This window comes from Odocoileus virginianus, chromosome 23 (assembly GCF_023699985.2).
Source record: "Odocoileus virginianus isolate 20LAN1187 ecotype Illinois chromosome 23, Ovbor_1.2, whole genome shotgun sequence".
In the NCBI taxonomy this organism is placed as follows: Eukaryota; Metazoa; Chordata; class Mammalia; order Artiodactyla; family Cervidae; genus Odocoileus; species Odocoileus virginianus.
This window is the reverse complement of record NC_069696.1, coordinates 35,358,537-35,374,722: the sequence shown is the minus strand read 5'-3', so window position 1 is coordinate 35,374,722 and position 16,186 is coordinate 35,358,537. Positions and strand designations below refer to the sequence as shown.

At 38.3% G+C, this 16,186-nt stretch overlaps 1 long non-coding RNA gene across 1 annotated transcript in view; it reads right to left on the bottom strand.

Annotated features, from left to right (window-relative positions):
- Nucleotides 1-663: 663 nt before the first annotated feature.
- The window catches only part of LOC139030688 (uncharacterized), a 137,777-nt gene continuing 122,254 nt past the window's right edge, over nt 664-16,186 (bottom strand). Inside the window, exons 4-5 of the long non-coding RNA XR_011483097.1 lie at nt 1,537-1,646; nt 664-1,404 (exon numbers count right to left, since the gene is read on the bottom strand). This is a non-coding gene — a long non-coding RNA (uncharacterized lncRNA). The remainder of the gene's footprint in view (nt 1,405-1,536; nt 1,647-16,186) is intronic.

Genomic DNA, 16,186 nt, shown 5'->3' with positions numbered 1-16,186 from the left:
TTACAGTTGATGAGCATACATCGATGCATCATTACAACTCAGAGGCCCATTTGAAAAAACAGCGTTCAAACGCACACTGTATTCTTTTCCCTCTAAATACTAATGTATCCTCAGTGTATATCTGTGTATGCACATGCCACTGATACCCAGAGGAAGAACATCTGAATCAGAGTATAGTTTGTCCAGGGAGAGAGACAATTCCATTCTGACATCTCAACTTCTAACAAGTCCCAGGAAGCCTTCATAAGCATATGTACCTAGCCCAAGTGTACCACAGCTTGACGAGTTACCACATGACTAAGTCTACCAAAAGGAAGGGAAAAGCCATAGACAGGGTTTTGTTCATCTAACATGGGCTTAAGAAAAGAGTGCAGTCTCAAGGGATGCCAACAAATGCCACAAGCCTGGAAGAGCTGCCAGTACTTCAGGGGGACTAGGTTAGGAGTGAGTAGAGTATAGGAGGTAGTTCTGGAGGGAAGAAGCAATCTTTCTTATAAAAGCACCCAGATTTCTGGCATAAATGTTTCACGTGTGTATTGTAAGTGAATCCATAAACTGCCTTTTTTTTTCCCTTGTGATGAGAACGCTTAGGATTTATTCTTTCAACAACTTTCATATATAACATACAGCAGTGTTAATCATGTAATTATATTAATAATGTTTTACATTACATTCCTAGTACTTATTTTATTTTATTTTTTTTCATTTATTTTTATTAGTTGGAATCAGCAAGTTCTCTCTTTGTCAGTGCTCAACTCTTGTTATTATATCTATAGCAGTTGAAGGCAAATTATGCAGAGTGCAGAGTTTAATCAATTTTTACCTTTATTTCAGTTAATACATTTATATTGTTTCAAAGATATACAGATGGAAACAGTTATTCAGATTATAGTGAAAGAAAAGAACAAAAGCTCATTTGCAAGCTTCTCTCCACAGTTTTCTTAACCACCATGAAAATCTCTTTCATTATGGTGTCTAATTTAGTTGCATTGAATATCAGCATCAAAATATTACTTTCTTTATTCAATCCAAGAGCTCAAGTAATGTGTCTGCTCAGAGAAAGGAGATCTTCTCAATGTCCAGCTCTGCATACAACCTCCAATTATGCACATGCCATTGAAATGCAGGTGTGTAAGTGTGAAAATGGCAGTTCAGCTCTGCAGAATTTGGTGGATAGAATAGACTTGGAAAAGTATCGAAAAATCTTGATCCACTTACCAGCTGAGAAAAACAGAGATCAAGAAGTTTTAATAACTGATCCAAAGTCACACAGGAAGCCAGGATCAGGTTGTAACTTTGTCAAACCCAGGTTTTCTGACCATAAAGCCATGGTTTTTTCCTTCCCTCTGTGTTGCCTTTTTCTCTGCCTCTTGTATTACTTGGAAATATCTATTCTCCATCTCACTATCTTTCAAAAGAACAAAAGAAATCAGTGGTTTGACAACATATAGATTTATCAGAATAGAAATGAGATATATTGGCACGTGCTTTAATTGTAAGACATTATATTCTCTTAGTTGTTAACTGTGATCACACCTGCATTTTTCTTCTGAAATAAGAACTCTGCTCTTTGAAGTGTTTGCCTGTCTTCTGGAGCAGGGAGTCCTCAACCTCCTGGATCTTATGCCTGATGATCTCAGATAGAGCTGATGTAAAAACAACAGAAATAAAATGCACAATAAATGTAATGCACTTGAATCATTGGGAAACCATTCCCCACTCCCCAGTCTGTAGAATAGTTATTTCCATGAAAATTGTCCCTGGTGACCAAAAACTTGGGGAATATTGTTCTAGAGCTATAAACGATGTGTTTTGATGAAGTATAATTGGGTAGAAAAACCTTCAGAAGGGAAAAATATACAGGATCTCATTGACTTAACTAAAAGCCAAAATTACAGCTTATTAAGCCAGGTCGAGAAGCAAGAGTTAAAACCGGACAACGGACCGGTTCCAATTGGGAAAGGGATATGTCAAAGCTGTATATTGTCACCCTGCTTATTTAACTTACATGCAGAATACATCGTGGGAAATGCTGGTCTGGATGAAGCACAGGCTGGAATCAAGATTGCTGGAGGAAATATCAATAACCTCAGATATGCAGATGATAACACCCTTATGGCAGAAAGTGAAGAGGAACTAAAGAGCCTCTTGATGAAAGTGAAAAAGGAGAGTGGAAAAGATGGCTTAAAACTCAACATTCAGAAAACTAAGATCATGGCATCTAGTCCCATCACTCATTGCAAATAGAAAGGGAAACAATGGAAACAGTAACAGACTTTATTTTCTGGGGACACAAAATCACTTCGGATGGTGACTGTAGTCGTGAAATTAAAGATGCTTGCTGCTTGGAAGAAAAGATATGACCAACATAGATAGCATATTGAAAAGCAGAAACATTACTTTGCCAACAAAGGTCTGTCTAGTCAAAGCTATGGTTTGGTGGTAGAGGTCTGACAGAATGTGGTCCACTGGAGAAGGAAATGGCAAACCACTTCAGTATTCTTGCCTTGAGAACCCCATGAACAGTATGAAAAGGTAAAATGATAGGATACTGAAAAAGGAACTCCCCAGGTCAGTAGGAGCCCAATATGCTACTGGAGATCAGTGGAGAAATAACTCCAGAAAGAATGAAGGGATGGAGCCAAAGCAAAAACAATGACCAGTTGTGGATGTGACTGGTGATAGAAGCAAGGTCCAATGCTGTAAAGAGCAATATTGCATAGGAACCTGGAATGTAAGGTCCCTGAATCAAGGCAAATTGGAAGTGGTCAAACAGGAGATGGCAAGAGTGAACGACGACATTCTAGGAATCAGCGAACTAAAATCGACTGGAATGGGTGACTTTAACTCAGATGACTATTATATCTACTACTGTGGGCAGGATCCCTTAGAAGAAATGGAGTAGCCATCACGGTCAAGAAAAGAGTCTGAAATGCAGTTCCTGGGTGCAGTTTCAAAAACGACAGAATGATCTCTGTTTGTTCCCAAGGCAAACCATTCAATATCATGGTAATCCAAGCCTATGCCCCAACCAGCAATGCTGAAGAAGCTGAAATCGAACGGTTCTATGAAGACCTACAAGACCTTTTAGAACTAACACCCAAAAAGGATATCCATTTTATTATAGGGGATGGAATGCAGAAGTAGGAAGTCAAGAAACACCTGGAGTAACAGGCAAATTTGGCCTTGGAGTATGGAATGAAGCAGGGCAAAGGCTAATAGAGTTTTACCAAGAGAACACACTGGTCATAGCAAACACCCTCTTCCAACAACACAAGAGAAGACTCTACACATGGACATCACCAGATGGTCATCATCAAAATCAGATTGATTATATTCTTTGCAGCTAAAGATGGAGAAGATCAATACAGTCAGCAGGAACAAGAGCAGGAGCTGACTGTGGCTAAGATCATGAACTCCTTATTGCCAAATTCAGACTTAAATTGAAGAAAGTAGGGAAAACCACTAGACCATTCAGGTATGACCTAAATCAAATCCTTTATGATTATACAGTGAAAGTGAGAAATAGATTTAAGGGACTAGATCTGATAGAGTGCCTGATGAACTCTGGATGGAAGTTCGTGACACTGTACAGAAAACAGGGATTAAGACCATCCCCATGGAAGAGAAATGCAAAAAAGCAAAATGGCTGTCTGAGGAGGCCTTACAAATAGCTGTGAAAAGAAGAGAAGTGAAAGGCAAAGGATAAGAGGAAAGATATTCCCATTTGAATGCAGAGTTCCAAAGAATAGTAGGGAGAGACAAGAAAGCCTCCCTCAGTGATTAATGCAAAGAAAGAGGAAAACAACAGAATGGGAAAGACTAGAGATCTCTTCAAGAAAATTAGAAATACCAAGGGAATATTTCATGCAAAGATGGGTTCAATAAATGACAGAAATGGTATGGACCTAATAGAAGCAGAAGATATTAAGAAGAGGTGGCAAGAATACACAGAAGAACTGTACAAAAAAGATCTTCACAACACAGATAATCATGATGGTATGACCACTCACCTAGAGCCAGACATCCTGGACGTGAAGTCAAGTGGGCCTTAGAAAGCATCACTATGAACAAAGCTAGTGGAGGTGATGGAATTCCAGTTGAGCTGTTTCAAATCCTGAAAGATGATGCTGTGAAAGTGTTGCACTCAATATGCCAGCAAATTTGGAAAACTCAGCAGTGGCCATAGGACCAGAAAACATCAGTTTTCATTCCAATCCCTAAGAAAGGTAATGCTCAAACTACTGCACAATTGCACTCATCTCACACACTAGTAAAGTGATGCTCAAAATTCTCCAAGCCAGGCTTCAGCAATATGTGAACTGTGAACTTCCAGATGTTCAAGCTGGTTTTAGAAAAGGTAGAGGAATCAGAGATCAAATTGCCCACATCCACTGGATCATCAAAAAACAAAGAGAGTTCCAGAAAAACATCTGTTTCTGCTTTATTGACTATGCCAAAGCCTTCGACTGTGTGGATTACAATAAACTGTGGAAAATTATGAAAGAGATGGGAATACCAGATCACAGACCTGCCTCTTGAGAAACCTGTTTGCAGGTCAGGAAGCAACAGTTAGAACTCGACATGGAGCAACAGACTGGTTCCAAAAGGAAAAGGAGTACGTCAAGGCTGTATATTGTCACACTGCTTATTTAACTTCTATGCAGGGTACATCATGAGAAACGCTGGACTGGAAGAAGCACAAGCTGGAATTAAGATTGCCGGGAGAAATATCAATAACCTCAGATATGCAGATGACACCACTTTTATGGCAGAAAGTGAAGAAGAACTAAAAAGCCTCTTGATGAAAGTGAAAGAGGAGAGTGAAAAAGTTGGCTTAAAGCTCAACATTCAGAAAACTAAGATCATGGCATCGAGTCCCATCACTTCATGGCAAATAGATGGGGAAACAGTGGAAACCGTGTCTGATTTCGTTTTTTGGGGGCTCCAAAATCACTGCAGATGGTGATTGCAGCCATGAAATTAAAAGACACTTACTCCTTAGAAGGAAAGTTATGACCAACCTAGATAGCATATTAAAAAGCAGAGACATTATTTTGTCAACAAAGGTCCATCTAGTCAAGGCTGTGGTTTTTCCAGTGGTCGTGTATGGATGTGAGAGTTGGACTGTGAAGAACGTTGACGGTCGAAGAATTGATGCTTTTGAACTGTGATGTTGGAGAGACTCTTGAGAGTCCCTTGGACTGCAAGGAGATCCAACCAGTCCATCCTAAAGGAGATCAGCCCTGGGTGTTCATTGGAAGGACTGATGCTGAAGCTGAAACTCCAATACTTTGGCCACCTCATGTGAAGAGTTGACTCATTGGAAAAGACCCTGATGCTGGGAGGGATTGTGGGCAGGAGGAGAAGGGGATGACAGAGGATGAGATGGCTGGATGGCATCACCAACTCAATGGACATGAGTTTGAGTAGATTCCGGGGGTTGGTGATGGACAGGGAGGCCTGGCATGCTGCGGTTCATGGGGTTGCAAAGAGTCTGACACGACTGAGTGACTGAAATGAACTGAACTGAACTGAACTGAATATTCCATTGTATATATGTACCACAGCTTGCTTATCCTTTCATCTGCTGATGGACATCTAGGTTGCTTCCATGTCCTGGCTATTATAAACAGTGCTGCGATGAACATTGGGGTACACGTGTCTCTTTCAATTCTGGTTTCCTCAGTGTGTATGCCCAGCAGTGGGATTGCTGGGTCATATGGCAGTTCTATTTCCAGTTTTTAAAGGAATCTCCACACTGTTCTCCATAGTGGCTGTACTAGTGTGCATTCCTACCAACAGTGCAGGAGTGTTCCCTTTTCTCCACACCCTCTCCAGCATTACTACTTGTAGACTTTTGGATAACAGCCACTCTGACTGGTGTGAAATGGTACCTCATTGATTTGCATTTCTCTGATAATGAGTGATGTTGAGCATCTTTTCATGTGTTTGTTAGCCATCTGTATGTGTTCTTTGGAGAAATGTCTGTGTAGTTCTTTAGCCCACTTTTTGATTGGGTCATTTATTTTTCTGGAATTGAGTTGCAGGAGTTGCTTGTATATTTTTGAGATTAATTCTTTTTCAATTGCTTCATTTGCTATTATTTTCTCCCATTCTGAGGGCTGTCTTTTCACCTTGCTTATAGTTTCCTTTGTTGTGCAGAAGCTTAAAATCAACACACAGAAATCCCTTGTGTTCCTATACATTAAGAATGAGAAAACAGAGAGATTAAGGAAACAATTCCTTTCACCATTGCAACGAAAAGAATAAAATGCTTAGGAATATATATATACCTAAAGAAACAAAAGACCTATATATAGAAAACTATAAAACACTGGTGAAAGAAATCAAAGAGGACAGAAATTGATGGAGAAATATACTGTGTTCATGGATCGGGAGAATCAATATAGTGAAAATGAGTACACCAGCCAAAGCAATTTATAGATTCAATGCGATCCCTCAAGCTACCAATGGTATTTTTCAGAAAATTAGAACAAATAATTTCACAATTTGTATGGAAATACAAAAAGCCTCGAATAGCCAAAGCAATCTTGAGAAAGAAGAATGAAACTGGAGGAATCAGCCTGCCTGACTTCAGTCTCTACTACAAAGCCACAGTCAGCAAGAAAGTATGGTACTGGTACAAAGGCAGAAATATAGATCAATGGAACAAAATAGAAAGCCTAGAGATAAATCCACACACCTATGGACACCTTATCTTCAACAAAGGAGGCAAGAATATACAATGGAGAAAAGACAACCTCTTTAACAAGTGGTGCTGGGAAAACTGGTCAACCACTTGTAAAAGAATGAAACTAGAACACTTTCTAACACCATACACAAAAATAAACTCAAAATGGATTAAAGATCTAAATGTAAGACCAGAAACTATAAAATTCCTAGAGGAAAACATAGGCAAAACACTCTCCAACATAAATCACAGCAGGATCCTCCATGATTCACCTCCAAGAATATTGGAAATAAAAGCAAAAATAAACAAATGGGACCTAATTAAAATAAAAACTTCTGCACTTCATTCATTTTCAAGAAAATATCTCTCAGATACCCAAATCCTAACAGACAGAGTTTGTGAAATTAGATATTCCCTGATAAATGCTGCCAGTCAGCCTGTAATGCTGGTGATTTACACAAGTGCTTTTTTTTTTTTTTTTTTTTTTTAAGACAACCATGTTTCTTTGGAATGCAGCAGAAGTGTTTCATGTGTACATCCCATTTTATCACACAAAATGTTAAGAAGTTTATGCAAGGCATGAAGATGTGATAAAATCAATAATTTCTTTGGTTTATCAGGGACTGCAAGTAGCTGGCAGTGAAGAAATACAGTGACTACTAGGCAGTTTTGTGCCATTGCCTTGATTTGAGCTAAGGTACAACCATTACCTTTGCACAGTTAGTGTAAATGCAATATAGTGATAAAGGCAAATATATAATATTTGTGGGTTCACTGAGAGTGTGATGGAGACCTCTAGGGTCTGATGGACTGCAATTTATTAAGCGCTGCTATTTTTTAGAAAAGAAAGACCTTATCATGAACTATTGAATTTCACAAAGGGGAGTGAAGATTGCAAGCACTGGTTCTCAATCGACATTAAGCAAAATGATCCAGGGTTATCATCTAGGAATCCCACCAACTGCTATCCATAAATTAAAATTAAAAATTTACTTTCTTAACACATGATTTATTTGGAAGAAGCTTTTAGTGCTAAGTTCTGAAAGAAGCCAAAAAACATCTTTTTGTAATGAGCAACATTTTAGTGTTGAGCTCAGCACCTAACTAATTTTCAATGAAATTCAGATGAACACATTAATTCTCTTTTACTGTATACTCTGGGTCTGACTCAGCAAAAGTAGCAACGTTCTCCACAAATGGTTAGGAAATACTAATAATGACTGAAGAATAAGGCCAAAAAAACCTTGCTTGAGCTCTTAATTTTTTTGTAATCTTTGTATTTGTATGAAGTCACTATATAGGAAATTGAGAATCCAACTTGGGTAAATCAATTAACCTAAAGAACATGAAAGTGAGGAGAGCTGTGTAGGACAAAACCCTGATCCCCAATGGCTTTCCTCCCAGGAACACAGACCATAATTAAGAAAATTAGCAACAGCAAAATAACGATTTTTTTTTTTAAGTTTCCCCATTTCTGTCTCTCCTATCACACAAGGCCATCGGGCCACCCTTCTCAGTTGGCCTCAGGTGAGTATTCCCTTTAGTCACCTCCCTCTCCAGGGCCTTAACCTGTGCTGTGTATGCCTGCAGTCCAGTGACATCCAGGGGTATTAAGTGTTAGCAGAAACAAGTTTCATTTCAATATACTTACAAAATATGTATTTTAGCTTTGTTGATTTTTGCTATGGTCTCTTTAGTTTCTTTTGCATTTATTTATGCCCTAATTTTTAAGATTTCTTTCCTTCTACTAACCCTGGGGTTCTTCATTTCTCCCTTCTCTAATTGCTTTAGGTGTAGAGTTAGGTTATTTATTTGGCTTTTTTCTTCTTTCTTGATGTAAGCTTGTAATGATATGAACCTTCCCCTTAGCACTGCTTTTACAGTGTCTCATAGGTTTTGGGTTGTTGTGTTTTCATTTTCATTCATTTCTATGCATATTTTGATTTCTTTTTTGTTTTCTTCTATGATTTGTTGGTTATTCAGAAGCGTGTTATTTAGCCTCCATATGTTTGAATTTTTAACAATTTTTTTTTCCTGTAATTGAGATCTAATCTTACTGCACTGTGGTCAGAAAAGATGACTGGAATGATTTCAATTTTTTTGAATTTTCCAAGACCAGATTTATGGCCCAGGATGTGATCTATTCTGGAGAAGGTTCCGTGTGCACTTGAGAAAAAGGTGAAGTTGATTGTTTCGGGGTGAAATGTCCTATAGATATCGATTAGGTCTAGCTGGTCCATTGTGTCATTTAAAGTTTGTGTTTCCTTGTTAATTTTCTGTTTAGTTGATCTATCCATAGTTGTGAGTGGTGTGTTAAAGTCTCCCACTATTATTGTGTTACTATTAATTTCCTCTTTTATACTCATTAGAGTTTGCCGTACATATTGCAGTGCTCCTATGTTGGGTGCATATATATTTATAATTGTTATATCTTCTTCTTGGATTGATCCTTTGATCATTATGTAGTGTCCTTCTTTGTCTCTACTCACAGCCTTTATTTGAAAGTCTATTTTATCTGATATTAGTATTGCGACTCCTGCTTTCTTTTGGTCTCCGTTTGCGTGAAATATTTTTTCCCAGCCCTTCACTTTTAGTCTGTATGTGTCTCTTGTTTTAAGGTGGGTCTCTTGTAGACAGCATATATAGGGGTCTTGCTTTTGTATCCATTCAGCCAGCCTTTGTCTTTTGGTTGGGGCATTCAACCCATTTACATTTAAGGTAATTATTGATAGGTGTGATCTCGTTGCCATTTACTTTGTTGTTTTGGGTTCACGTTTACACAGCCTTTCTGCATTTCCTGTCTAGAGAAGATCCTTTAGCATTTGTTGAAGAGCTGGTTTGGTGGTGCTGAATTCTCTCAGCTTTTGCTTGTCTGTAAAGCTTTTGAATTCTCCTTCATATCTGAATGAGATCCTTGCTGGGTACAGTAATCTAGGTTGTAGGCTATTCTCTTTCATTACTTGAAGTATGTCCTGTCATTCCCTTCTGGCCTGAAGGGTTTCTATTGATAGATCAGCTGTTTTCCTTATGGGAATCCCTTTGTGTGTTATTTGTTGTTTCTCCCTTGCTGTTTTCAATATTTGTTCTGTGTGTTTGATCTTCTAAAAGCTGGTTTTTTGAAAAAATAAACAAAATTGACAAACCATTAGCAAGACTCATTAAGAAACAAAGAGAGAAGAACAAAATTAATAAAATTAGAAATGAAAATGGAGAGATCACAACAGACAACACTGAAATACAAAGGATCATAAGAGACTACTACCAGCAGCTCTATGCCAATAAAATGGAAAACTTGGAAGAAATGGACAAATTCTTAGAAAAGTATAACTTTCCAAAACAGAACCAGGAAGAAATAGAAGATCTTAACAAACCCATCACAAGCAAGGAAATCGAAACTGTAATCAGAAATCTTCCAGCAAACAAAAGCCCAGGACCAGATGGCTTCACAGCTGAATTCTACCAAAAATTTAGAGGAGAGCTAACACCTATCTTACTCAAACTCTTCCAGAAAACTGCAGAAGAAGGTAAATTTCCAAACTCATTCTATGAGGCCACCATCACCCTAATTCCAAAACCAGACAAAGATGCCACAAAAAAAGAAAACTACAGGCCAATATCACTGATGAACATAGATGCAAAAATCCTTAACAAAATTCTAGCAAACAGAATCCAACAACATATTAAAAAAATCATACACCATGACCAAGTGGGCTTTATCCCAGGAATGCAAGGATTCTTTAATATCTGCAAATCAATCAATGTAATATACCACATTAACAAATTGAAAGATAAAAACCATATGATTATCTCAATAGATGCAGAGAAAGCCTTTGACAAAATTCAACACCCATTTATGATTAAAACTCTCCAGAAAGCAGGAATAGAAGGAACATACCTCAACATAATAAAAGCTATATATGACAAACCCACAGCAAGCATCACCCTCAATGGTGAAAAATTGAAAGCATTTCCCCTGAAATCAGGAACAAGACAAGGGTGCCCACTCTCACCACTACTATTCAACATAGTTCTGGAAGTTTTGGCCACAGCAATCAGGGCAGAAAAAGAAGTAAAAGGAATCCAGATAGGAAAAGAAGAAGTGAAACTCTCTCTGTTTGCAGGTGACATGATCCTCTACATAGAAAACCCTAAAGACTCTACCAGAAAATTACTAGATCTAATCAATGAATATAGTAAAGTTGCAGGATATAAACTTAACACACAGAAATCCCTTGCATTCCTATACACTAACAATGAGAAAACAGAAAGAGAAATTAAGGAAATGATACCATTCACCATTGCAACAAAAAGAATAAAATACTTAGGAGTATACCTACCTAAAGAAACAAAAGACCTATACATAGAAAACTATAAATCACTGATGAAAGAAATCAAAGAGGACACAAACAGATGGAGAAACATACCGTGTTCATGGATTGGAAGAATCAATTCTTGTCAAAATGGCTATTCTACCCAAAGCAATCTATAAGATCTCAATGCCAACACTTGTAAAAGAATGAAACTAGAACACTTTCTAACACCATACACAAAAATAAACTCAAAATGGATTAAAGATCTAAATGTAAGACCAGAAACTATAAAACTCCTAGAGGAGAACATAGGCAAAACATTCTCTGACATAAATCACAGCAGGATCCTCCATGATTCACCTCCAAGAATATTGGAAATAAAAGCAAAAATAAACAAATGGGACCTAATTAAACTTAGCAGCTTTTGCACAACAAAGGAAACTATAAGCAAGGTGAAAAGACAGCCCTCAGAATGGGAGAAAATAATAGCAAATGAAGCAACAGACAAAGGATTAATCTCAAAAATATACAAGCAACTCCTCCAGCTCAACTCCAGAAAAATAAATAACCCAATCAAAAAATGGGCCAAAGAACTCAACAGACATTTCTCCAAAGAAGACATACAGATGGCTAACAAACACATGAAAAGATGCTCAACATCATTCATCATCAGAGAAAAGTAAATCAAAACCACAATGAGGTACCATTACACACTAGTCAGGATGGCTGCTATCCAAAAGTCTACAAGCAATAAATGCTGGAGAGGGTGTGGAGAAAAGGGAACCCTCTTACACTGTTGGTGGGAATGCAAACTAGTACAGCCACTATGGAGAACAGTGTGGAGATTTCTTAAAAAACTGGAAATAGATCTGCCATATGACCCAGCAATACCACTTCTGGGCATACACACTGAGGAAACCAGATCTGAAAGAGACACGTGCACCCCAATGTTTATAGCAGGACTGTTTATAATAGCCAGGACATGGAAGCAACCTAGATGTCCATCAGCAGAAGAATGGATAAGGAAGCTGTGATACATATCCACCATGGAATATTACTCAGCCATTAAAAAGAATTCATTTGAATCAGTTCTAATGAGATGGATGAAACTGGAGCCCATTATTCAGAGTGAAGTAAGCCAGAAAGATAAAGAACATTACAGCATACTAACACATATATATGGAATTTAGAAAGACAGTAATGATAACCCTATATGCAAAACAGAAAAAGAGACTCAAATGTATAGAACAGACTTTTGGACTCTGTGGGAGAAGGCGAGGGTGGGATATTTCGAGAGAACAGCATGTGTATATATATATATATATATATATATATATATATATATATATATATAGTGAAACAGATCACCAGCCCAGGTTGGATGCATGAGACAAGTGCTCAGGCCTGGTGCACTGGGAAGACCCAGAGGAATCGGGTGGAGAGGGAGGTGAGAGGGGGGGATTGGGATGGGGAATACATGTAACTCCATGGCTGATTCATGTCAATGTATGAAAAAACCCACTGCAATGTTATGAAGTAATTAGCCTCTAACTAATAAAAGTAAATGAAAAATAAATTTAAAAAACAAACAAACAAAATATGTATTTTAAAACATGTAAAAACTTTTGGGTGCTTATGGAAGAGAAAATCAAAAAAGGCATGATGAAATTGGGATTATTAATATATTCAGATGATATGATCATTGGTTTAAAGAGAGATGAAATTGTTTTAATAGTAAATGGCTGTATAATAATTATGGTAGCTGATTTAGTACCAAGCACTTCTTTCAAGGTACTGCTCACTTAGGTCCCAACATCATGGCTTTCCTGACACCACTGATTCATTCTGCAGTGGTCTTACTGTGTCATCATCAGTGCAAGACCCAAGTAACTCCTAACACCAGAACGGAGGAATTCCACACCAGAAAATTCTTATGAGAAAGAATGGAAGAAATTGTGATGAAAAGCAAAGGAACTGTTATGATAATTTTAAAAGGAAATAACCTTTAAGTTAAAATATTAAATTACATCTGCTCTCATGAAGTGTGGCCTGAGTTAAGAAAAATATGTAAACAACTGGCCAACTTCTCCCTTTGATATCTATGTATTCATTAAGCTTAAATTTTCATGAAGATATTTAAAATGATGGGGTGTGGAGGTTTTAAAACACTTCCATAAATTCTTTAGCACACCTTCCATTGAAAGATAGAGTTTCTGTCTCCTTCCCTGTAACCTCAGCTGAGCATGTGGTAGCTTCAGCTACTGTAGCACAGCTGATGTGATGGTAAGTGGCTTCTGAGGCTGCAGATTTCACTTTGTTGACTGGGAACACTTGCTGATGGAGTCCTGAGGCACTGAGGGAGCAGTGGCCTAACCTTAAATGCAATGCCAGGGAGATCATGTTGGCATTAAGCTTGGCAGTCCGGTTGAGTCCGTACTTTCGCATCCTGGCCACAGTGCTGTTCATTGGGTGAAGAAGTCATCTTGGAAATGGGTCCTCCAGCCCCAGGCTCTTGGGCTGCCTGTAGCCATAGAAGTCATGCCAATTGAGGCTTCAAGAGACAATGGAGCAGAGAGGAGCCATCCCCACTATGCCCTCTCTGAGCTTCTAACCCACAGAACCCATGTGGGCTGTTGCTTTATATCACCAAGTTCTGGGATGGCTCATAACTTAGTGATAGGTGGCTGAAATGGGGGCGTGGGTACCTATTAGACAAATGTGAGGCCACACACTTCAGTTGGAATGAATGGATCCACCTTACGTGGTTCATTTGGTCACTTCATCAAAGGCGGAAGCTCAAGGAGGTGAGAACAGCCTGAGATCAATTGACAAGAAAGCTGTGCAAAAAGCTCAGCGAGTTTCAAAATTGATTTGTTGGTAATGATGATTTGATCTATTCATGTCAACATGTATATGTAACACAAAGCTTTGAAATACATCTTAGGATATCAAGTAAGACTGGGAAAATTCTTCACTTGTGAGATGAGAGTGCAGTGCAAGGTCTGTGAAAGTGAAACATTAAAATGACACTTCAACGACACTTCAACCACTCTAACAGTGAAGGTCATAATATTTATATGTCTCCTTAAATCCCCTGAATTTTAAATACCCCATGATTTTAATTTAATGTCCAATATGAAACTGTCCTCTACTCCCAATCCTGTCTTAATTTCTTGATTTACTCGCCTATGTAAAAAGGCAATAACAAGAAAGACCTTTAAGATCTACTTAATGCAAATCTAAGCCTTGCCTCATCCACAAAGGTAGAAAACTGAGCAAAAGCATCATAATCATTAGTAGAAGCTCCATGAGGATAGGTTTCGTTTTATGGTCTGCTAACACCCTCACCTTGCTCCTGGGCTTCCCTGGTAGCTCAGCTGGTAAAGAATCCACCTGCAATGCAGGAAACCCCAGTTGGAGTCCTGGGATGGGAAGATGCCCTGGAGAAAGGATAGGCTACCTACTCCAGTATTCTTGGGCTTCCCTAGTGGCTCAAACAGTATAGAATCTGCCTGCAACGTGGGAGACATGCATTAGATCCCTCGGTTGGGAAGACCCCCTGGAGGAGGGCATGAAAACCCGCTCCAGTATTCTTGTATTCTTGCCTGGAGAAACCCCATGGACAGAGGAGCCTGGCAGGTTACAGTTCATGGGGCTGAAAAAAGTTGGACACGACAGCAAATCCCCTCCCAGCACTTAGAATAGTGCTTAGCATACAGTACATGTTAATTATGTATTAAGTAAATGAATAGATGATCAAACATGACAGGCCCTGCAGGCTGGGCTACTGAGGAAAAGAGAAGAAAGGAAATGTTGATGAATTCCCTGAGTAAGAAACTATTTTCAGTGACTATTTCAGTTACTATCAAAGAAAGTGAAATAAATCAAGTGACTATCAATCTATCAATCTATCCATCTACATATATATATAACATGATATATAATATAGTATGCCTGATCAGTAGCTTAGTCATGTCTGACTCTTTGTGACCGTATGGACTGTAGCCTCCCAGGCTCCTCTGCCCATAGGATTTTCCAGGCAAGAATACTGGTTTGGGCTCCCATTTTCTTCTCAAGGGGATCTTCCTGACTCAGGGATTAAACCCACACTTCCTGGGTCTCCTGCATTGGCAGGCAGATTCTTTATCAATGAACCACCCAGGAAGCCCCATAATACAGTATATGTAACATATATATGCATAATATATTCTATACATACTAGATAGATAAGAGTTCATGTAGAATTCACCAAGTTTTCCAGCATGAAATGGAAAAGCTGTGGGCATGAATTTAGTATTTTGTGCAGAATTGGAAGTGTATAATGTGGAGTAACTCAATGAAAAGGCAAAATCAACTTAAATTTTATATGATTTTAGGACAGAGCTGTATATCCTCAGTCCCATGTTTCCATAATGTATTAAGTTTTCTGCTTTAAGACTAAGTGACATGTATATCTAAATGCAACTAAAGAAATGATATTTAGTAGGAAAGGATTTTTTCTTATGTTTGGTCATTTAAGATTTTTGGCAGATTTGTTTCAGTCTTGTGCCAGTACTCCCACTACAACTTCATATGAGGTTGTCACAAACAGCTCTTGAAGTTAAACAACAACTATTCTCACCTAATCTTATTTCCAGCTTGTAAAATGTGGATCCACCATTATTCACAATCAGAGCACACTCAGGAATAGTAATCATTCTGTTGCTTCTACTGCTGTGGTGAAGATGATAGCTACCCCTGTGTTGAGTAGTTATTGCTTGTATTATCACATTTAGTCCTTACATTGACTCTGTGGGGGAAGGTATTATTATCATAACTGTTACCATCACCTTTTTTTTTTGAGGACATGAAATAAAAAACGTTAAGTAACTTCCCCCAAACCAAATATATGGTGGAGCCAAGAACAAAACTCCAATCCTTTAGGCAGTAGAGTTACTGTTCTTAAGTCCTAGCCTATATCACTCCTCAGAAGTTTTATTAAGCTTATATGCCAGGAGAAATATCAATAACCTCAGATATGCAGATGACACCACCCTCATGTCAGAAAGTGAAGAGGAACTAAAAAGCCTCTTGATGAAAGTGAAAGTAGAGAGTGAAAAAGTTGGCTTAAAGCTCAACATTCAGAAAACTAAGATCATGGAATCCAGTCCCATCACTTCATGGCAAATAGATGGGGAAAAAG